Source organism: Festucalex cinctus, chromosome 2, assembly GCF_051991245.1.
Source record: "Festucalex cinctus isolate MCC-2025b chromosome 2, RoL_Fcin_1.0, whole genome shotgun sequence".
Taxonomy (NCBI): domain Eukaryota; kingdom Metazoa; phylum Chordata; class Actinopteri; order Syngnathiformes; family Syngnathidae; genus Festucalex; species Festucalex cinctus.
In genome coordinates, this window is record NC_135412.1 from 36,667,975 (window position 1) to 36,691,409 (window position 23,435).

General features: G+C 39.2%; 2 protein-coding genes across 3 annotated transcripts in view; both read left to right on the forward strand.

Annotated features, from left to right (window-relative positions):
• cfap74 (cilia and flagella associated protein 74) overlaps window positions 1–23,435 on the forward strand; it is a 70,172-nt gene that overhangs the window by 45,723 nt on the left and 1,014 nt on the right. The window contains exons 39-40 of one of the 2 annotated variants that reach the window (XR_013282544.1): window positions 2,829–2,924; window positions 7,639–7,767. The gene's annotated coding sequence lies outside the window, so the exon portion shown is untranslated. Of the gene's footprint in view, window positions 1–2,828; window positions 2,925–7,638; window positions 7,768–23,435 lie in introns of those variants that run through there. The other variant, XR_013282545.1, reaches the window with a different exon arrangement.
• gnb1a (guanine nucleotide binding protein (G protein), beta polypeptide 1a) overlaps window positions 7,825–23,435 on the forward strand; it is a 41,581-nt gene continuing 25,970 nt past the window's right edge. The window contains exon 1 of the mRNA XM_077514905.1: window positions 7,825–7,974. The gene's annotated coding sequence lies outside the window, so the exon portion shown is untranslated. The remainder of the gene's footprint in view (window positions 7,975–23,435) is intronic.

Consider the following 23,435-nt stretch of genomic DNA (forward strand, 5'->3'; position numbering starts at 1 on the left):
AAACATTCATAATTTATACGTTATATTCATCAATACAAACACCAACCCAAATATACTGTACGTGAGTGGCGTGGCTATGTACTACAGTATATAATATATTTTACTGCCATGTCACTATCACAGCAATCAGAGAGCTTCTTTGTTTTTTCACCATTGAGCTTATAAAACACATCTCTTAATTCATTCTCACTGACTTTATTTCGAGAAATGGTGTTTGACCTGATTAATTATTTTTTAACAAAATGGTTAGGGTAAACTGAGTTTTTCCTTTCCCTTTTTAATACCAGTATTGAGCACTTTTTTTTTCCATGTGCCATGTGTATTACCTTTATATTGTTCCAATAAGTTATTATAATAGTTCTTCCTAGTGAGTCACATTGTTTGTCAATTTATTAGTATAAATTAGTTCATCCTTGTGTGTAACTTCCAGATGTCTGAAGGGGCCACAATCTTTTGTACAATTATATGTAGAAGAAGAGAACCACTTGGCCACCATTGATGTCTAAGTATGAATGCCATGGGAATATCCGGCCAGGCTACCGCTCAGTTTATAAGAATCGGTTTCTCAGGGCTGAACGTGCTTTCATCCGAAGTGTTTTCCCCATACCTGCGTGGGTTTTCTCAGGGTACTCCAGTTTCCTCCCACATTCCAAAAAACATGCATGGTAGGCCAGTTGACCACTCCAAATTGTCCATAGGTGTGATTGTAAATGTTTTTTCATCTGTGTCCTGCAATTGGCTGGGGAGCAGTTTAGCGTGTACCGCACCTCCCACCCACTGATCGCTGAGATAGGCTCCAGCATGCCGCGACCCTCAGGAAAAGTTTAGTCTTCATGTCAGACAGTGAAGAATAAAACATGTTGTTATATATAGTTTATGTACTGTATAAACTTAAGGGTTCAACTGTTGTTAACATTATAGCCTAATAGAGGGACTGGGTAAGTAATTGAATTATAGAATTATATACATCTTTTTAAATGAATGTCTTTGCGATTTTTTTATTTTTTTACAATATTAATAAAAGATGCCAAGTCCACAACAAAGTTGCTCCTATGATTTGTGCATGTGAACAGCAGATGTCAGTAATGCCTCAGAGTAGTCCAATGACCTCTCTCGCTTCTTCTCAGATACATGCAGTAAGCATTTATCACAGATTGCAGGAGATTATACAAAAGCAGATTAATGCACACCAACCTGCCTATAAAAAGCAAGGTCATTATGAGCTTAGCTTCGTGTAATGTCAAGGGCTTTTACGAAGCGTGTGCTACATCATATTAGGCAAATATTGGCGGCGTTATTTTGCCGCTTTATCTAATCTGATCTTTGCTCTGATCTCTATCCCTAATACTGAGCGATGATGCTACTTAATACTGCTGACTGTGATGTGCATGTACAGTATATGTGAACACCCACTGGGTTAATAAAAATCATATGCCGTGCATTGTAGACATGTCTGGCCAATTTACCCTGAAGTGAATTGACATCTTTTTTTGTTTTTTACCGAGATAAATTATAAAAGCATTGGAACTAGAGGTAGAACTCGCAACCAAAACCCATGTTAAATATTCAGTTACTGTTTAATCAAATGGGTTACTTGTATGTTTTCAAAAAAAACACACCAGAGCCCCCAAAACATCCAGTTTTGGAGTGCTCACCAACACGTTAATGCAGCCTTGCCAACATGGAAAATGTTCCTTTTTAGTTTAAAATAACTTACTTTATGGCAAATGGTACTTCATTTATATAGCACTTTTCCACCTTGCAAGGCCCTCAAAGCGCTTTACATTTTGACTACCCATTGATTCACCTACTGATGACGCAGCTTCAGGAGCAATTGGGGGTTCAGTATCTTACTCAAGGATACTTCGACGTGGTCACAATGGCATGGGATCGAACCCACAACCTCTGGGTAGGGAGACAACGAAAATACCACTGAACCACGCCACCCCCAGAATCCCCCATGCATGGCCCTAGTTGCCTTGGAACCATACAGTACTTCCATCCATCCATCCATTTTCTTGACCGCTTATTCCTCACAAGGGTCGCGGGGGGTGCTGGCGCCTATCTCAGCTGGCTCTGGGCAGTAGGCGGAGGACACCCTGGACTGGTTGCCAGCCAATCGCAGGGCACACAGAGACGAACAACCATCCACACTCACAAGCACACCTAGAGACAATTTGGAGCGCCCAATTAACCTGCCATGCATGTCTTTGGAATGTGGGAGGAGACCGGAGTACCCGGAGAAGACCCACGCAGGAACGGGGAGAACATGCAACATACAGTACTTGGTTCAAATGTAATTTAGTTTGATTCCTGCTGGACTGGGTTGGACTTGTGAGTGGTGAACTGTGCAAAGCTTCACCTGCAGTAATATGGGATCGCGGAATATTTGAATTTGGCCGAACTTGCTTAAATCAGGATATGTGGAAAATGTATTAACTTTTACCACACATTACACACATCATTATTACACCTTCATTTTTGCTGCTTTCAACCGTAGGTCACTCTTAATGTTGCTTTTTGAATTGGAATGAGAGAGAGTCAAGCTTTCGCCATGTTAATATTCAAAAGTTGATGATATATGATTGTTTTCTGTAAAAGCAAAAAACAAACAAAGAGCCAGGTTCAAGCATTTTCCAATTTTCATAATTTACTTTGGACAGTGTAAAAGATTTTAGTCATGCTTTAGCAGTATGTTATCTTTATTTTTCATAAAAATATTAGTGATATGGGTATTGGCACGTCTTTACACTGCACAACTATTTTTCCTCTTTCTTTTTGCGCTGGCCTCTCCAAAAGTGTCAATTCAGACGATAAATTCTCCCCAGGTGGCCTGACGCCCGTCTTAAGCAGCTTCACAACACATGCATGCAGACAGGCGTATCCAGGGGCAACTAAATCTCAGCAGCAGCAACCTAGGCCAGGTGAGTCCCTATGGAAACTCACACCCAGAGACTCTGCATGACAAGCAAACACACACTGGGTTAGTGTTCACAACTCATTGTTTCACCGGGGACTTGATTAGAAGGTGGTTATGTACACAATGCTTCATAAATTAGTGGTTAGCACAAAACAAGCTTGAATGGCCATTATGACAAGTTAATTTAGCTTTTCCATTAACCTTACATATTTTAGGGTAATACTGCAGGTTTTGGTGACTTGCTTCATTATTGTCGAGTTCTATCAATGGACGCAAATGCAGATTGTTAACACTAAAGACATGTTAGAAAAACAGAGGCTGCAAGAGTCACAAACAAGCAGCAAATAAAGGGTTATACCACCCAAATCCCAGGTGAGCAGGGGCCTATCCCAGCTGACTTTGTTTATATTTGTCCTGCTAATGGCTAGCAACTAATCCAAGGTGTACCGCGCCTTTTGCCCAAACAGACATTCACACTAATGCACAATTTAGACTCTTCAATTAACCTAACATTTATGTTTTTGGAATGCGTGAGGAAACTGGAGTACCCGGACAAAAACCACAAACATGGGGAGAACGTGCAAACTCCACAGAAGAAGGCCCAAATTGAGATTGTAACCCAGAACCTCAAAACTGTGGGGAGTCAATGCTAACCATATACCAGGGGTGGCCAAACTACGGCCCGGGGGCCATTTGCGGCCCGACATCCATTTTTCAGTGGCCCACGACATATGCTAAAAATGGCATTTGACTCAGTTCAAATAAAATAAACAAAACAAAAATGTTTGGAGATGGTCAAAGTAAGAAGGGAGGGTATCGAAAAACACAGGTGCCGTTAAAGTTTATTTTAGTGTTAACTAATACTAATGAAAAAATTAAAATTCAAAAAACAATATTGTTGCCAAAATAAAATAAAAACGAAAATTCTTTTTAAAAAACGAAAACTAACTGAAACTACATTTTATGTTTACAAATCTAACTAAAACTAACTAGAATTATAGCAAACATGTCCATCATTTTAGTCTTTGGTAATTAATTTAATGCATGATCCTTTGGGGATGATTTTAAATGTGATTTTAAGTAGATTTATTTTGATATAAACCGGAATAATGACGTTTGAAAGTATGTCACACAGAAGTGACGTAATCTAGCAGCAGCCTTCAGATGACGTTGCTCCCATGGTGTTTTTTAAATATTACACACAAGTAATACACATTTTTTTTTAAATAATAATAATAATAGTAATATTGAAACTAACAAACTAAACTAAAACTAATCATTTTTTTAATGAACTAAACGAATAAAAACTAACAGAACGACCCAAACAGAACCAAAACTAATAAAAACTAACTAAAATGAAAAATTCCAAAGCTATAATAACCCTACTGCCATATACAAATAAATTGGTTTATATTAGGGGTGTGAATTGCCTAGTACCTGACGATTCGATTCGTATCACGATTCACAAGTCACGATTCGATTCGATACCGATTAATCCCGATACGAATTTATAAGTCAATTGTTGCGATTTTTTTTCATTCAAATTTAGAAAATACTAATCAGTAAGCTTGTAGAGTGTAAGATTTATATGAAAATGTATTATTTATTTATCTGAAATTTCAGTCTTATAGAGGTTGTAATCTGTTTCATGTTTGAACAGCATTAAAATAAAATATTAAGGCTTAATGGTCCGTTCATATAACATTCTTCCATGCTCAAGGTGTGAATCCTAACCCGAAGTCAGACGTTTTGTTGAATATTTTTCCATTAAAAATGGAAGTTTAAAAATCGATTCACACACACAAAAAAAAAAGAAAAAAAAAAAGGCAATGATAAGACGTTGAATCGGTAAGACTACCGAATGAACAATTCTGAGCTCTTAAAAAAAAACGAAAAAAAACGATTTTTTTTTTTATTGAATCGATTCGAGAATCGCGCGATGTAGTATCGCGATATATCGCCGAATCGATTTTTTTTAACACCCCTAGTTTATATACTGTAACATTTTTCTAAATATGCAAAAGCACAAATAAATTATTTGTACAATTTTTAGGACTAAACACAATTTATCTTAATAACATTATGTGGCCCTTGCGTCCTTCTGATTTTCTGTATGTGGCCCTCAAATGAAAAAGTTTGGACACCCCTGCCATATACAATATGTGGTGCTCCAGGCAAATCATAAAAACTGCAAATACTTTTTAGACTGATAGTATGCATCTAAAATCATACAAAGCCTGTAATTCTGACAAACATTTTCAAGCACTGGGTTTTACAAGGCACAACTCACTATAGATCCAAACCAAAGCTAGTACTTGTGTTGCCATCCCCCACTGGACTAAGACACTCCCGAAAGACAACAAAGTTCCATGTCTCCAAGTAACGCTTTAACTCAGTATGCAGTCTAATCTCCCTGGGAGCACTCCACCTAGAAGCTCATGATGACTGCGGCATCTCTGTGACTGTCTCCAATCCGCAAACATGCACAGGAAGTCAAAAATACATAAAAAAACAAACATTCATCAGAATTTTCGGATTTGAATCAGAACAAATCATAGCATATGTTGCGTATCTTGTCACAGACAAAAGTTTGAATGGCAACGCTCGTCTTATCTTAGGTATGTGTGAATTATAGTGCATGTGTCGTGAGCGTGCGTTTTCTTCGAGTGGGACACGTCCATGAAAGTGTTTGTGCGTGTATGTAAATGTTTAGCCAGCTAATGAGCATTAAAATGTAAAGCAGTTAGTCAATAGGGTTTGTCTGAGCAGTGTCTCAAGTCAACGCCTCTCGTGACTTTGCTACTGGCTTCTCATACGTCATTGCAACAAACTGAGTTTTTTTCTGAACTTGTGCTATCTATCTATCTATCTATCTATCTATCTCCGTCCATCTGTCCCATTTTTAAATGTCTGCCACATTATTTGTTTTGGCTTGCAAATGACACAGTACTAGAAGTAGCAGTTGTTGCGGTTATGTAAATCAGACAGCCTCTATCTCCACTATATCACATTGACAAACACAAACTGAGAGGAAACAACACATAAAAGAACAAGTAAAACATAAACTGTGCAGAATGGCCAGAGTCAACAGATTTATTAAATTGTTGTGCAGCACTGCTAACTATACCCTGGCATGTAGCAAATTTACTGGCATATAAAGGGATAATTTCGTCGATGAAAAAGTTTCATCACTAAATTTTTTCCCCCAGACAAAAATTAAACGAAAACTAAAATAGAAGCCATTCATTGAGACGATAACGATAACTAAAATTGACAGACAATTTCGTCAATGACTAAAACAAAAATGAAAACAACACGGTGACGAAAATTCACACAATCCAATCAGAAGAAATGAAACGCGGGTTGAGAAAGGAACCACTCAGAAACTGTTCAGTGTTCACTGCAATTTATTTAATGTTCAAACATGTTTACATTCATTGTCTAGCTGTAAGATTAATCTCAAGCAATTGTGCACTTTTTAATTTTTATTTTTTTTATTAGGTGAAATCTTAAGGTGTATTTTTGCCAGTTCAACATGTTTCGTTGAAACAATTAATAAAGACACTGTTGTATTAAATATGTCTTGCGTGTAAACCACAGTTACAAATAGGTGTTATAATTTTATGTATAGAAGTTGAAATGTATGCTGAAAGAAAATATTGACTAAACCGTCAAATTAGCCGACTAAAATTGCTTTTTTTTTCATCGACTAAAATTGATCTTTATTTTCCTTGACAAAATTGGATTAAAACTAGAGTACAGATGGCTAAATTATGACTAAAACTTTAATTAATTTTAGTCAAAAGACTATTAACTAAATTAAAATGTATTGTCAAAATTAACACTGTATATAAGTGTGCATGTAAATGGTGAGAAAGTTAGAGAGTTACTGATCTGAAATGGTAAAATTGAGAATGCTGGATATACATCCCAGAAGGAATCTCTAATGCCATGAAAAGTGGTATTGTTTTTCTCTCTGTGATATTTTTTTAGGTAACAGTTCAGCTCTGTGTGTATAACGAAATATTTGATATGGCTGTCACTATAGTTTTAGAATTGACTATTCTATAATTATTCCATCTATTACTGGTTTTGGATTAATGGTAATTGGATAATGATTTATGTGTTTGTTTTTCGCAACCTGAGAGATTATCATAAATTTGTGGGATTTTAATAGAAAATTTGCCACTTTATTATTTTTTTTTTCTTGTAAATTTATATTTTTTCTTGGAATAGAAGTATAGTATTAAAGGAAACGGGATTGAGGAGGGAATGAAGGATGAAAGAATGAATGAAAATAGGGTCTCCACCATGCCATGCAAACCCAGACAATACTGGCCTTGAAGCCCTAATTTGGAATCTTAACCCATGTTTAAAACCTTAACCCTGGCCTGATACCATGATTTGGAAAAACTCTACCACAAACCCTCACACATGCTAGAAATCTGGACTTTGGATAAATCCTACTTTGAATTTACAAAGTCAAACAATATTGCGTTTATGTAATTAAATGAAAATACAGTAGTTGCGATAAAAACTACATTTGCCCTCACTGTGTATATACTGTATGTCAAGAGTAACCAAAGATGGCAGTATTTCCTGATTTCTTGAAGTGGTCGGCGACCCTTGCCCGCAAGTTGTGACGCCTCCTGAGCGTGGGGTTTCCCGGAGCTGAGTGCAGGGTTACCGCGCCCATCTCTGCTGTTTGATGGCCACAGGAAGAAGCTGTTGAGATCCTGACGCCGAGGAAGAAAAGGGACGACGAGGCCGTAGGACGAGGGGATTTTTTTGGCCGTGAAGGTGGAATTTGTGGCGGCTTCCGAGAGTGCTCACGCAGGACTCTGAACTGAAACACCGCCTCGTATCTGCTCGACTGTGCCGGTGTGTCCCCCCCACCCCCCCTCCCTCGGCGGGTCAAAACTGTGTTCGAGGAGTGCCGCTCTTCGCTAGCTACACTGAGCTACATCCGAGCGTCTGGCTGGAGAGAGGAGAGACAAGCTTTTACTTGTTTCCAGCTAATGTGATTTTTAAGCGCTGATTTCATTTGAAAGCAGGTAAGATTTTTTCTCTCTCTCCATATATCATCTATAATCTGTGTGGCTAGCTAACGCTGCGGAGGTGAACCAATGGGTTAACTGGGTTGAGTGTCTCAGTTAGTTCCATAGCTAGTTAGTTGTCATTGCTAACTAGTAGAATTAGTGGAGGTCAATATAGAAAGGCAGAGCGAATTGCAGTTGGGACAATTGTATACATTAAATGGTCACATCTTAAGTGGCCACTATCTGCTGTTAAACATGTCATTTCGAAATAGTTTTCTTCGTTAAAGAGCTCCACAAGCTTCCATCTAACTTAACCTTTTAAGATAATTTTCCCGTAAGATACGGGGGCTTGTTTAAAGTGCAAATTCCTATCGCAGTTGTTGCCAACAAGTCGACATGTAGGCCCATATTTTCCATGTCTTTACTACAGCCAAAGCTAGTATACATGCTAATGGCTTCCCATTAAAACTTGTTGTCAAGTCTGAGATTACTGATTCAACTTGTGTACCCTGCCAAACAGTTTTTAAAAGCCCGAATTTGGGTTTCCTTCCTGTCGCGGTACAAATCGTAGCATCATGCAGCTGACAACGAAGCGAGTCTAAAAATGGCTTCTTCGCCTACCCGAACCGCTGCCGTCACCACCCCCCGTTTTCTGTAGCGAGTCCAAGCAAGTTAGCCCAGCAGTGGCCGCAGCCTGGCGTGTCTCTCATGGGTGTGTTTCGCTCGATCGTGACATAATTGGGCCAGATTTGAGGCTATTTTGCGAGTTGTTTGTTAAACCCGGAGGGTGTTCGTTCCTAATATTTGCTTCGCTCAGATTATTTGCGTAGTGTCGTAGCTGCAAGATTTCGTCAAAATCGTCGCCTTTTTAAACACAAGTGGACCGAAGCAAAACTGAGCTGGTGCTGCAGTTGGGCCATTTTTGAGTTTAAGAAACAACAATCAGGCTGCACGGGGATACAACTTCTACTAGCTTAATTAGCCTATGGAAACATTGATGTAGACTTGTATCAAGTCACATGGCTTAAATTGTATTTTGGCCCAGGGCGCTAATGTGTAAAATGCATTATATACATTTTGGTCTTGGGTGAACTTCTCAATGTAAGCGAATGAGTTTAATTGGCTCTGTGCAATCCTGTTATTTCGAGCACGGGTGTTTTGCAGGGCGAGCTGTTAGCAGCTACACCGGCCATGTCCCATACCCGGTCGGCTCGCGCGCTGTACCTTATACCGTCCAAATAAAACCCGATTAAATGATATTTTCCGGGTCAATTATGCTAAAGATCCGCTCAGGCTCCGCGTACATTACATTATGAGGTTAATATGTGTTGAACGGCTAGTCGGACGTGTTGCTGACGCGTGCGCTTCCCCCCAACCAAGGGGCAACAAGATGCCGTTATGAGCAACTTCACACCCGGCCGCGTCGAGCCGGACAACTCGCAAATGAATGCTGGCAATTTGAGTCGTCGTGTGGATTATTATTTTTTTTCATTATCATGATTTCTCTCCTAAAGAATCATGAGAATTTATTCAGTAGGGATTCATTTGGCCTGTGTGTCTACTCCCTGCACCGCCTCCAATGAATGGGTTCCTGTATTGGAGGGCCCGGGTAGCTGCACTCAACAAGATGGCGTTCGAAGCCTTCCTCATCAGCGCCTTTTCTGCCACTCGTCGACAACTTCCCGAGCGTCGGAGTGCCTGTACCCCATCGTTACCCTGTTGTAAAAGCGCAAAAAAAAAAAAAAAATGCATTTTTGTTAGGTATGTTGTTGAAAGCCCTATTTCCCGATGAGAATAACAGAACTGAAAAAACACTTATGTAATAATGTATTTGAATCTTTATAATTTATTGTACCCAACCTAAGATTTGGTAAACTTCCTCAACAAATTAAGATCCATTCGTTTTTCTTTTGTTCTTTCTTTCTTTTTTAAAATAGTTTGCTCTGCCAAAATAAACTGTCACCATTCAAATTTTTTTTTAAATATACAGGTAATTTAAATAACAAAAGTCAACATTATTAATTGATATGCAGAATTTAACCAATCCAATCTACTTAGAAACAGAATACCCTTTAACATTTTCATATATACATAATAAATGTTATGCGTACCTCATGCGACTTATGTCATTACAAGTATAAAATCGAAAATTATTATTGACAGAATGTAAACCTTCATTCATTCATTATCCAAACCAGCTTATAATCACCAAACCACAATACACAAAAAAAATTTGTAGTACACCCTGTTATTTTTTTCCCTCCTTCCAATGCATCTGCATCAGTCTGGAGCTGGTGTACTTTGATGTTCACATGGAGAACAGTTATTTACAAAACAATAGCCTAAGTACTGGTTCAGAAAGTATGGCATGGTTCAGGCTCCCTCTGCAGTGGTGTGAAACAAATATTTGTCCAGGCCACATGTTTGCAATAAATATGAAGTAGACAGAATACACTGATTGTTTTAGTGGGCCACAAAGTGGTGTGTTGAGCAGGATCTGGTCCCCAGGTTTGACACCTGTGCTCAATAGTATGTGAATGAATAATTGAATTAAATGTTAAAACTGCCTAATGTTGCAAGGACTTCAACGTTTTTGTTTTTATAGCTGTGTCTGTTGTCTAACTTTCAAGTACAATACATTTCCATGTAATGATTTAGAAATGTTTTTCCAACATTTATAAAGGCATAATTTTTATTTAGCTTTTATATGACATACATTTTAATTGAATTACTGACTACTATTTATTTATTTTTTTTAACTTTTGTATTTAATCTGTTAATGTTCCAACTGTGCACTATGTTACAATGATTTACACAAATAACTATACTTTTTAAGTAGGGATGCACAATATCGGTCGGTGATAATTATCGTCAATTATCGACCAATTTGTCATGAAGATAAACCAGATAATAAAGAATTCCACCAATAATTACCGGCAATTGTCGACCAATTTTGACGTCATACGATAAACCAGATGATAAGGAAATCTGCCGATAATAGACATGCCGCATTGTACCATCTGTTGTGGTGGTGGCTCAAGTTGTGCCCAACTCCTCAACCCCTCCTCTCTCCTATGGTAGTGTCGCCTATTTGTGACGTCATAATGTGCACAACCTTGTGCTCACAGAAGATGCATCATGGCGACATGGCAGTCACCAGTGTGGGCTTTCTTTTCTGTCTCCCCAAAATGTTACCCTTGCAGTTTTTTGTTGCGTTTTTAAAACCCGACTGTTTTGTTTTGGCAAACTCAAAATGAGTTAATGATTGTCTTTGAAGCAGAGATATCAATAAAATACAGCTTCATGACACGCAATGTTTCAATTAGGGGTGTGCTAAAAAATCGATGCGGCAATATATCGATGCGGGCCGCTTTACAATACACTTATTGATACGCAGGTGTTTGTGCATGCGCTATTACACTTTTTTGTTTTTTTGTTTTTATTTTAATATATATTTTTTATATACACACATACTCTGCACTGTGTAGTCTACATGAATAAACATGGTCTGTGGGTGGGAAGCGAAGTTGCGCCGCCAGCACAGAGTGAAGCGATGCCTCGCCCCAGAGCCCATTTACACTCCTTTAAACAACACTTTTTTTTTATGCCGCGTTTTGGCTGAAAACCAGGCAGTATCGTGACTAGCCCTGCATGTTTGTTGACTTGGAAGTCACGTTTAATCTTGAGACGTTTTGCGAGACTTTACGTCACATTCATAAATGAACTCGGCTCGTGTGTGGTGTGTTGATTGAGCAGTGTGGCTGCACACCACCCACTGTACGTTCAAAACTGTTACTCCCGTGATTTTTACTCTGTGTGGCGTCTCATGTAGTTTGGAAGTCGTCCAACAATTTTTAAATCTTGCCGTGTGAACCAGGCTTAAGGTTATTTGCACTGCCGTCAATGTATTACTGTATTTGGTAAACTTTATTTTGAAATTAGGCTTAGTGTGTTACGTTGAGTATGTTTCAGCTTCCTTGACATGTCAGAATGGTATATTGACTGTGCACTTTTTTTTTCTTTTTTTTTTTTTTTTTTAACCAACCAACTGTGGGGCCTGATCCGAACCGACCACGGATCAATGATGATCCATTGCACCACTAGCCGCTGCTCATTAAATTCACATCTTCTGAACTGTCTGTCAATGTGCTACCGACAAGCAGTAACAGTGACAGTGCTACTTTAATGAGATTGACCAGACTCAATCTCTGGCACAGTCTGGTTTTCCAGGCTTCCCTTCTACATCAGTTTTTGTGGTGTTGTTACGAACATAGGTATGGGCATTTGCCGGCTGGTATTTTATTTTATTTTTTTTAAATATACCTGGTTGGCTGCTTCACGCTGTGTAATGCATGACCCATGCCAGGATCCCACTCGGATAATATTACATTATGTATAGCATGGGAAACATGCAAGTGATCAGCAAGACGAGAGGTGCAATGCTGCCTCTACTGACAGACCACAAAAGCCAGTCAGCGGCTGGCAAAACGATAGAAACGCTCTGATTAGCTGAATAAGTAAATACGGGTAATCTATCGTGACTCATGGGATTTAAACTCAAAACAATGGTGGAAATACAAAATTAATTTAAATAAAACACTACTGGACCAGGAACCCGCAATAGAGGGGGTTTTACTTTAAATAGATTTTTGACGGTATACAAATGCATGGGATCAAAATTTGAATGAAGATTCTCCCCGCTTTATACTTGGAAAATTTGACACCAATAAATTACTATTAGCCAGGGCTTTAGCCTGCACCTTAGGTCATTACCGAACAAGCACAAAAGCGCTAATAAATGAGTGTCTTAGCTAGGGGTGTTAAAAAAATAAAAATCGATTCGGCGATATATCGCGATACTACATCGCGCGATTCTAGAATCGATTCAATAAAAAAAAATCGTTTTTTTTTTTGTTTTTTTTTAAGAGCTCAGAATTGTTCATTCGGTAGTCTTACCGATTCAGCGTCTTATCATCATTGCCTTTTTTTTTTCTTTTTTTGTGTGTGTGTGTGTGTGTGTGAATCGATTTTTAAACTTCCATTTTTAATGGCAAAATATTCAACAAAATGTCTGACTTCGGGTTAGGATTCACACCTTGAGCATGGAAGAATGTTATATGAACGGAACATTAAGCCTTAATATTTTATTTTAATGCTGTTCAAACATGAAACAGATTACAACCTCTATAAGACTGAAATTAAATTAAATAAATAATACATTTTCATATAAATCTTACACTCCACAAGCTTATTGATTAGTATTTTCTAAATTTGAATGAAAAAAAATCGCAACAATCGACTTATAAATTCGTATCGGGATTAATCGGAATCGAATCGAATCGTGACCTGTGAATCGTGATACGAATCGAATCGTCAGGTACTAGGCAATTCACACCCCTAGTCTTAGCAAATGTTGAGTAGAGGTTCCACAGGAAAAAACAAATTGCTTTGTTTCTCTATAGCAAACTGTAAATAGGCGGGGTTTCTCTGTAGCCTAGCCCGAGTGGCTTAGTCCAATCGCCCATCAAAGGGTCAAAGATAACATTTAAGGACAGCATAAAGACTTGTTAAATATTTATGAATCTGTTATTTAAAAGATTTGTGTGACACCCCATCACAATACTGATACTGTATTTATTTGACTGTAGGTACAGCGTTGTGCGGCTGCATTTCTTTTCCCCTACATGTATAATGTCAGGACGTCTTTCATTAGTGTGCAGTACATTTTATTAGGATGAGTACCATCAAAAGAGGACGTTTTTTTTTTTAGCTAACTAGTATCCTTATTGCACAAAGAGGGTGCCTTTTGTTTTTGTTATTTTAAAAGGATTTTCATCCTGGTGTGTATTTTTAATCTCCAAGTGCTGGATAGAAATGGGATTATATTCTTAGTCTGTGTTCTACTCTGTGGGATTATATGGCTTTAGTCGAGTAATCGTTCAGATTCCCCACCACGCCACATAACTGTTTGTAGCTAATTTTAATTATTTATTCTTAACTTTGAAGGAGTCAGAATTATACCATCATGGAATACGGCATCAAACTTTACTCGTTTGAATCATCTTGTTGAGGTAGAATGCTTTTTATGTGCAGTTCCATTTTGTGACTTAATCTGCACGTGCATTCGCCCATATTTATCACATCAGTGGTCTCGATATTTCAAAGACTTTTCAAATTCAGAAAACTTTATTTATCTCACAAGGGACAATTCATTTGTAGCTTCATAATTTGCATACATACTTGCAGTTATAGTCCATGAATAAATGAATGAATAATATATCAAGGAAAACATTGCAGGACGGGACAGAGAGATGTCTGGGCCTTAGGGTCCTAAAATTTGTTGGACAAGATAAAGAAGGTACTGTAAGATAAAAGCAGCCAAGTTAAGAGCAAGCATTGCCATTAGCGAAAGCATATAGTACATGTTTTTTACCTGACCAACTTTGGTTTTCAGACGGGCCGAGTTCAAACCATATGGTGGTCGTTCAGGATTCATCAGTGCTCAGGCACTTTTTCAGTGTCTATAAACTTATTACTCTGCAGAGAGTTTTCCAATGATGTCTGACTGGTGTGACAAAATTTGTTTTCAAAAATTTTTAGTCAAAGGAATACTATAGGCTTGTCTGCAGTCTGCAACCGGCCCTCACAAAGTCATAATGAAGAGAAAGTAAAATGTACTGCTAAGTTTTGCTATGTTTTTATTTAGAAAGAGGTGTTTGTATATTGAGCCCCCCCCTCCCAAAAAAAAAAAAACATGCGGGAGGTTTGACAGTGACACCGACTTGCTGCATTTAGGGACTTTTCTGACCCCTCTATCAGCTAATAAAATAAAGTGACTCATGACAATGCGAGTTGTCCTCATATTAAAGTTTTGATTTCCTGCGAGGTGGAAAGAAGACTAGAAACAGCCAATATGAGTGACTTAGTGATTGTTGACAAGTCACTTAAAATGTAGAACAATTGATGAACGTGCTTTTTGTGAACATTGATTAGTGTTCGGAGTTATGTTAGTGTTATGTGTATACTGTAGCGGTGTGCCAAAAAATCGATTCATAAAAGAATCAACATTCTCATTTATGAATCGAATCGATATTAATATCTAAAAATCGATTTTATTTAAATTAGAAATGAAGAAGGGGAAAAGGCAGTGGTAGCCAACATGCGGTTTTTGTGGAAAAAAGCACTTACAATACAAAATTAATAAATGTTTAAACCAAAAGACATTTTAATGTCTCTGTCATTTTGTCTTGCAAAGCAGACTGGAGTAGATTATGACAATGTTGTGCATATATGTAAATTGAAGCAGAAATCATTTGTCAATCAAATCATTTTGAATCGAAAATCGTTTGAATCGAGAATCGTAATCGAATTGAATCGTGAGACAGTCAAAGATTCCCAGCCCTAGTATACTGTACATGGCTCCGTATAATTGGAACATTTTTATTTCCAAATTATAACAAAATAATAAGATATACTTTGTCACATTTAAGATAGATCACGATCACATGTTGATGTGCCTTTTGACAACCATTCCAGTTTATCACGTTAGAAAATGATTGGCCCGCCCTGGTCTAAAGCTTCATTCACACAGGAGGTGACAGATGTCATTGAAATGAACCTAGTAGTAATAGTAGTGATGACAGGCCAAGTGTGGATATGAAACACTGGTGGTTACAGAGTGAAACTAATCTTTTAGCAGCCGGATTATGGCAAAGACCAGTACAAGTACAGCACACTGGCAGAGATTTAAAAATGATGTAATTTCCCTTGTAGTGCGTACTGCTTTGTCACTATCATAGAGCTGCCAAATGTTAAGGATTGTCTCTACTTGTTACGGAAATCCATGATTGCCATCTAATTAATGGTTTTAACGCTGATTGTAACTGATATTTAAAAATAAATAAATTGTGGGTCAACTATTGCGCTCATACTAGGGTGGTCCTTAAAATTTAAAAGTTGTAAATTCTAAGCTCCAACTCCCTAAATTTGTTGGAAATTAGTTGGGGAAGGGGGGAGGGGGGGTGTTAGAAAGTCTCCTGGTGACCTTTTCAGTTTTGCCCAGAGGAACCCCCAGTGTTCATATACGTAGTCTTAAAAAATGTAAAATAAATTGGATTTATTCCCCAATATTGTTGAGAACCGCGAACATGGATATTATTGACTTATTCGGCTTTTTGTTTATAAGTCGTCCCTCTGAAGCAACCGTTGTGGTGGGAGACTTGATTTCAAATGAAAGCTTGCCTGACCAGTCATGCTGACTGAGCTGCAATATGCTCAGTAGGCAAGTGCGCAGTGACAAAATCGAATATGGCGCACACAATTTCATAAATCAATCAGATTCTCCTGTTAGCTCTATTCATGTCATGTGTGTTGTAATCAGATATTACCTGCATTATGCTACCACAATCGCAGGCTCATCACAAAATTACGACTTGTTTCTTAACATAATGTGGTTTTATTTTTTTCCCCATGCTGTTTAATCTCGCAATACCGCAACTGAACATGACTGTTCTTAAAACTGTGTATTAATTCAAAGCATTAAAAGGTTCAAAGCTAACTGTCATCCAATTATTGTCGTACTAAAGTACTGTGATGGCTGAATGCTGATTTGTGATGGATTGTACACCAATACCACAGTAATGAGTGAAATTAAAGGTTTGGCATTTGTATTTGCATTGACATTAATGAAACTGAAGACGATTGATTGCATTTTTGATCAGAGGAATCATGAAGCTAACAATCTTTTGGAACCTTCTGATTGAACTGTGTCACGTTATGCATGCTCCTTTGTTAGCCCGGGGATTTTGCTCTAGATTTTTTTCGAGCCAAATGGGTTGCATGGCCTTCGGGTTTTTTAAGCCTCAATATTATTCTTTACTCGTATAGTGTAAAAATTTCAAATTTACCTATGCTCACTCACTTTTAATCAAGAGATATGGTAGGTATGATGGCCCACAGCATTATGTTCACATGCATATTATGATAAGTTCAACCACATGGTTACCAAGTCTTCCAGTTTGGCCGCTTTACAGGGAAGTCGTAGATGCTCAGGAGTGGACGTAACGATATTTGCGATGGATTAAGTCATTAACTATCATCCCTCCCAGTTTCATATAAGTTGTGTATATATAGTTGCAGTCTGCCTGTCAACGGCGGTAACTTGGGAGTGTGCGAGTGAGTCTGTAAGTAGTACCGCAGCTTATGATTGCAAGTTCAACTATAAGAACTGCGGCTTTTGATTGGCTGACTTAAGGTTTGGAGTCTCCCAACCAACCAATCACGTCTTCCCCATAGACAAAAGTAGCCATGTGGCTGCAGCTGGCTGGCTAGGGTGGTGGCTATGCAGAAGCCACACCTCTAAAAGTCACTGATCATCACCATAGTGGCAAATAAGTGACACAGAAGTATCATTAACAAGAAAGGGAGACAATTAATTTTCAATAGGATACAACGTCATGTTATGGCTAAGCAATCCAAACTAAACAAGTGATAAGCTGTTAACGAAAAACTGGAATAAATGACTGCGATTGACTGGCAACCAGTCCAGTGTGTACCCCGCCTACTGCCCAACCCCAGCTGAGACAGGCTCCAGCACCCCCCCGCGACCTTTGTGAGGAATAAGCGGTCAAGAAAATGGATGGATGGATGGATGAAATAAATGAAAATGATTGTTACAATTTTCGCACGTCTCTTTGGAACCACATTCGTTACAGGTGAAGGTAGCAAAATATGAACAGCAAATTAATCAGTGTCTGTCTAGAGAAACTACAATACACAGCCACAACAGAGTACAGTCCGAAAAACTGGAAATTAATTCATACGTTATCGCACGTGTCTGACTGACACACACATGCACACACACAAACTACTTTTTAAAGAAAACAGTAAGTTAGAACGACGTAGAAGATTCAAAACAAGCTTTGGATTCATTATTTATTTACAGTTAACATAAGTTCCCCTCTTGGAAATAAAGTGCAAAACTTCTGCCTTTATTCAGTTACTTATGAAAATATAAATGTAGCATTTCACATTGTATGAGCTTGATAAAGTGCATTTTTTTTGTTTCCCCAACTTTGTTTTAAAAGATAAAAAGTACTACTTGTATCCCTCACTTTATGACCAAAACAAACATCACATTTTGGCAGCAATGCAGGACCTTTGGTCTGTGTCATCCCCAACAACTTTCTGCTGATTTTCTCTTGAGTAATGATGCAAATGCAAACGACTTCCGGACGGCTTCGAGGAAATTCTGGTCCACTATCCGGCGTCTCAGGAGAGGAATCAGTGCACCGTTAACACTGTGTATAGTGGGGATGGGGTGCTGCTGACCTCGACTCGGGACGTCGTGAATCAGTGGGGGAATACTTCGAAGACCTCCTCAATTCCACCGACACGTCTTCCTTTGAGGAAGCAGAGTCTGGGGACTCTGAGGTGGGCTCTCCTATCTCTGGGGTCGAAGTCACTGAGGTGGTTGGAAAGCTCCTCGGTGGCAGGGCCCCGGGGGTGGATTTGGAGAAGGCGTTCGACCGTGTCCCTCGGGGAGTCCTGTGGGGGGTGCTTCGGGAGTACGGGGTACCAGGCCCCCTGATACGGGCTGTTCGGTCCCTGTACGACCGTTGCCAGAGTCTGGTCCACATTGCCGGCAGTTAGTCGGATTCGTTTCCAGTGAGAGTTGGACTCCGCCAAGGTTGCCCTTTGTCACCGATTCTGTTCATAATTTTTATGGACAGAATTTCTAGGTGCAGCCGAGGCGTTGAGGGGTTCCGGTTTGGTGGCCTCAGCATTGCATCTCTGCTTTTTGCAGATGATGTGGTGCTGTTGGCTTCACCAAGCCGGGATCTCCAACTCTCACTGGAGCGGTTTGGCGGTGAAGATCAGCACCTCCAAATCAGAGATCATAGTCCTCAGTCGGAAAAGGGTGGCGTGTCCTCTCCGGATCGGGGATGAGATCCTGCCCCAAGTGGAGGAGTTCAAGTATCTTGGGGTCTTGTTCACGAGTGAGGGCAGGATGGAGCGGGAGGTCGACAGGCGGATCGGTGCAGCATCTGCAGTGATGCGAACTCTGTATCGGTCCGTCGTGGTGAAGAAAGAGCTGAGCCAAAAGGCGAAGTTCTCGATTTACCGGTCGATCTACGTTCCAACCCTCACCTATGGTCACGAGCTTTGGGTCGTGACCGAAAGAACAAGATCCCGGATACAAGCGGCCGAAATGAGTTTCCTCCGCAGGGTGTCCGGGCTCTCCCTTAGAGATAGGGTGAGAAGCTCGGTCATCTGGGAGTGACTCAGAGTCGAGCCGCTGCTCCTCCGCATTGAGAGGGGCCAGCTGAGGTGGCTCGGGCATCTGATTCGGATGCCTCCTGGAGAGGTGTTCCGGGCATGTCCCATCGGCGGGAGGCCACGGGGACGACCCAGGACACGCTGGAGACTGTCTCTCGGCTGGCCTGGGAACGCCTTGGGATCCGGCCGGCGGAGCTGGTTGAAGTGGCTGGGGAGAGGGAGGTCTGGGTTTCCCTCCTAAAGCTGCTGCCCCCGCGACCCGACCTCGGATAAGCGGTAGTAAATGGATGGATGGATGGATGGATGGATGGAGTTTGATTTGTTTGCTGCCTTTTCTTGCAATGAGCTTTAAACAAACTTTGTGGCATGCAGTCACTTGTTACACTTGTGTTTCCACAAACCCAAACCAGTTACAAACTCCTTTCTTGGAAACAAACACTTTGCTCTCTCTAGCCATAGCCATGTTGTGCTATGGAGTATGTAATCTGTGACGGAAGCAACAGGAAGGGTGGGAGCCACGTCATGGGGGTGAACTACGCGCTGTAGCCATAGGAGGAAAAACACACAAAGGGATACTTCACTTATTTAACCCATTATAGCAATAAAAAGTTAATATTTTGTCTATAATTAATTTGATACTTTCATTATTTTTCACATACAATTAGTACCGGTACCTTTAAAAACAATTTTGCAAATTGCTGTCGACTGAAAAGGACATCACAAGGGCTCAGGTAACCAATCACAGCTAACCTGTTTTCTAGGTTTGGTCATGTGACATTCACAAGCTGAGCTGTTATTGGTTATCTGAGCCCTTGTGATGTCATTTTCAGTCGACAGCAAGTTGCAAAATGTGTTTTTAAGGCAAGGCAAGTTTATTTGTATAGCACATTTCATACACAATGCAACTCAATGTGCTTTACACAAGGAAAGACAACACAAGCATCAAGAAACAGTAGTTAACAGTCAGAGGAAGAAAAATAAATGAAAATAGGATACAAAATTTACTAAAAAGAACATACAATAACAATAAAACATTTAACATAAAGATTTTTAAAATAATAAAAAAACACTTAATTAAAGCTGTTTAAAGGGTACCTGTACTAATTGTACATGAAAAAATAATGAAAATATCAAATTTATTATCGGCAAAATAATGTTTGACTAGTATCCTTTTTTTTTTTTTTTTAAATCATCCACAATAAATTCTAATGAATCTAAAAAAATCTATCGCCCAGGTCTAACTTGTAGTGTATATTGTATATCATTGTTTTCTGTACCTTTCACTTTACTGTCATATCCTGTCAACTTCTAACATTTGCATTACAAACTGCACACATATTGTACAATAACACACTACTGTAAAATAAATTTTTAGTTTTGTTTTTTAAATGTCATTTGAATTTATTAATTCTCTGTAACGAACCGACTACCGTCGGTGAAAAAGTGGATCCCAGAAAATGTAGGCCCAGACAGGAAAATACAATTTAGATTAAGTTTATTCACAAAACCCACCAAAACGCTGCCCCAGATGCCAGGAGAAAAAACAACATAAAGCGCGAGTACAATACTCGGAAAAGTTAATAATAAAAAACACTTGCAAAAGACAAGAGGTTAACAAAAAATTCTTACAACGCAAGCTAGTTCTATCTAATTACAATAACACACACTACAATCTAACTATATACAAAACAGAAAGCGCCGTGGCAGATACACGTGAAAAAATACTAACTTATCAAATCAAAACAAGACTATACTAGAAACGCGAGACTAAGATTCAGGAAACAAAGGTCTAGAGAACGTCTTGAGCAAGGGCAGCGTGCAAGAAATAATCCCACAATGATCTGTCGTGCCGGGAGTCCTCTTAAAGACCTCTTGATTGCGGGAATGCGCCTCAGGTGTGGTGCAGGTGGACACGCCCCCTTCACTTGCCCACTGGAAAAACACCAGACACAAAGACTGAGAGCAGGATTATGACATTCTCAATGAGTTTGACTTGACATGTCCCAATAACAAGCTGTGTGTTGTCGGGACTGGATGGGGAGTTTACAAAATGTCTAGGAGCAATATCCTTCTGTATGTTTCTGTATTACCCAGCCTCTTATAGCAGCATTCTTCATGACCTGGTTGCATTTCAGCCACATTTGACATGCATCACTTCCTAAAAGCACTTTGGCGTTCACCCAGCAACCAGGAGGAAGAGGACAAAAGACATGCGCACTGTGTTCAAATCTTTTGTCACTCTGAAATGCCATTTGTGATGGCCCCATCTTAATATGAATCCCAAATGACTTCCACATCCCTTTACTCAATCTGTTCTTTGGAGGGAGCATACAGTGCACAATTAATTCAGACCTTTATTGCTTTGGTTAATACTAGGGCTGGGTGATATGGACAAAATGTCATATCTTCATATACATGCCAGATATCGATATGATAACGATAATACTATGGATTCAGTGTAGGGGTGGGCGATATGGTAAAAATGTCATATCACTATTCTTTAAAAATAAATTCACAATCTCGATTTTATCACAATTCTTTTTTTTATTACATATTTTTAAACTAATCCTCACATTTCTGAACATTTTTGTAAAATTTAAAACATATTTAAAGGTACACTCAGTATTATACAGTGGCATCTAGTGGTGAAATAAAAAGTCATTCATTAAAAAAAAACAAATGTTTGTGTTAGTAAGTAAAAAGATATGTTGTATCGCATAAACATACTTTTTTTAAATATAACGGTAAGTATATAAATCACTAATTATTTTACATGACCGCGCCTCACCTGCTAGTGTCTGCCATGTTTCTCCGCCATCTTTCTGCTACGGGTGCCGTCAACGACAATTTTCAGCTCTCCATTTCTTACCGCGTTTTTGGAACGCCTTTGCAGACGCACTTCCGGTTTGTATGGCGACCGCATGTACACGAAGAAGAAGAGTTTCCGGTCCCCGAAGAGAGCATTATCAAGCATCACAATTGCTTTGGGAATTTATTTTATTTCAGCGCGCCAAAACAAGAGTTTATATTGTAGCCGCATTTGCCAGATGGAAAGAAATGAGGAACAGACTAGGTTTGGGACGTGCCGGTGCCTTCGACTGCTTTCTACTTGACCGGTAAGTAAGAGTACATTTGTGTTTACGTTTTGAGAGCGAGAGAAAAAGTATACACCGTACTAATTAATACGACGTTCGTACCTTTGTTTTACGATCACTGTAGCTGTTGATTAGCAACTCCGCACCACTCGAACGATTTCGTTATGAAGCTACTTGCTTTGGAAAAAAAAAAAAAAAGATTCCCGCTGGCACGTTATATTTAGAGTAAATGCGCAAGTTATTGTGTAATGTAATGTAACTGTGATTTCGGAGGTATATTTGCCCATAACTTCAATGGAGAATCTAAAGCATACTGTATTAGTGGAGGAGTTGAAAATTATTATTTTCGGTGTGGTTGGTGAAAATAGTGTTCTCGAAATTAATTTTCGGCAGGGAATAACTTTCTGGACTTAAATGCTGGCTGTACCGTAAGCACTGCTAGAGTCTGAACTCTCTCACTCAAGTGTGTACTGGTCCATTGTGTAATTGGGTGCACAAGAATTTACAGGCTGCTACGTTTTCCACAGAAACTCGACAAGCAAGCAGCCTTTGCATATTCTATGCAGTCAAGTTACTTTTATCTAGCTAATACAATGTTTTGGGCCCAAAAACTAAAGATCTTACCTCTATTTTGGGGGCTTTGTTGGAAAGTTGGTGACATATAGTAGTATCATCAATTATTTTATTTTATTTTATAATTTTGTTTTTGTTTGTGTCACACTAGATCAACAGCCAAACTTGAGGGCTTCCAGAACCATATTCTGATGTACACAAGCATTCATGCACTGTTTAAATACATCACCGACCTGCAAGAAAAAAAAATATCAAGGGGAGAGTCAGCAGCCAAATTGGAATGCCCCGAATGAGGACACTTGAATGGAGGACCCCAGAAGGCTTCGGTGTTGTACCACCAGTATCTCCACCTACCATATCTGAGCTGCAACAAACTGAAGTCAGCCGACGTCTTGGTATGTCATTTACATATGGACTGAAGTCAGCCGACGTCTTGGTATGTCATTTACATATGGACGGTATTATGAGTGAGTGGTGTGCCCGCAATAACTTAACAATGAATATTTCCAAAACAAAAGAACTCATTCTGGA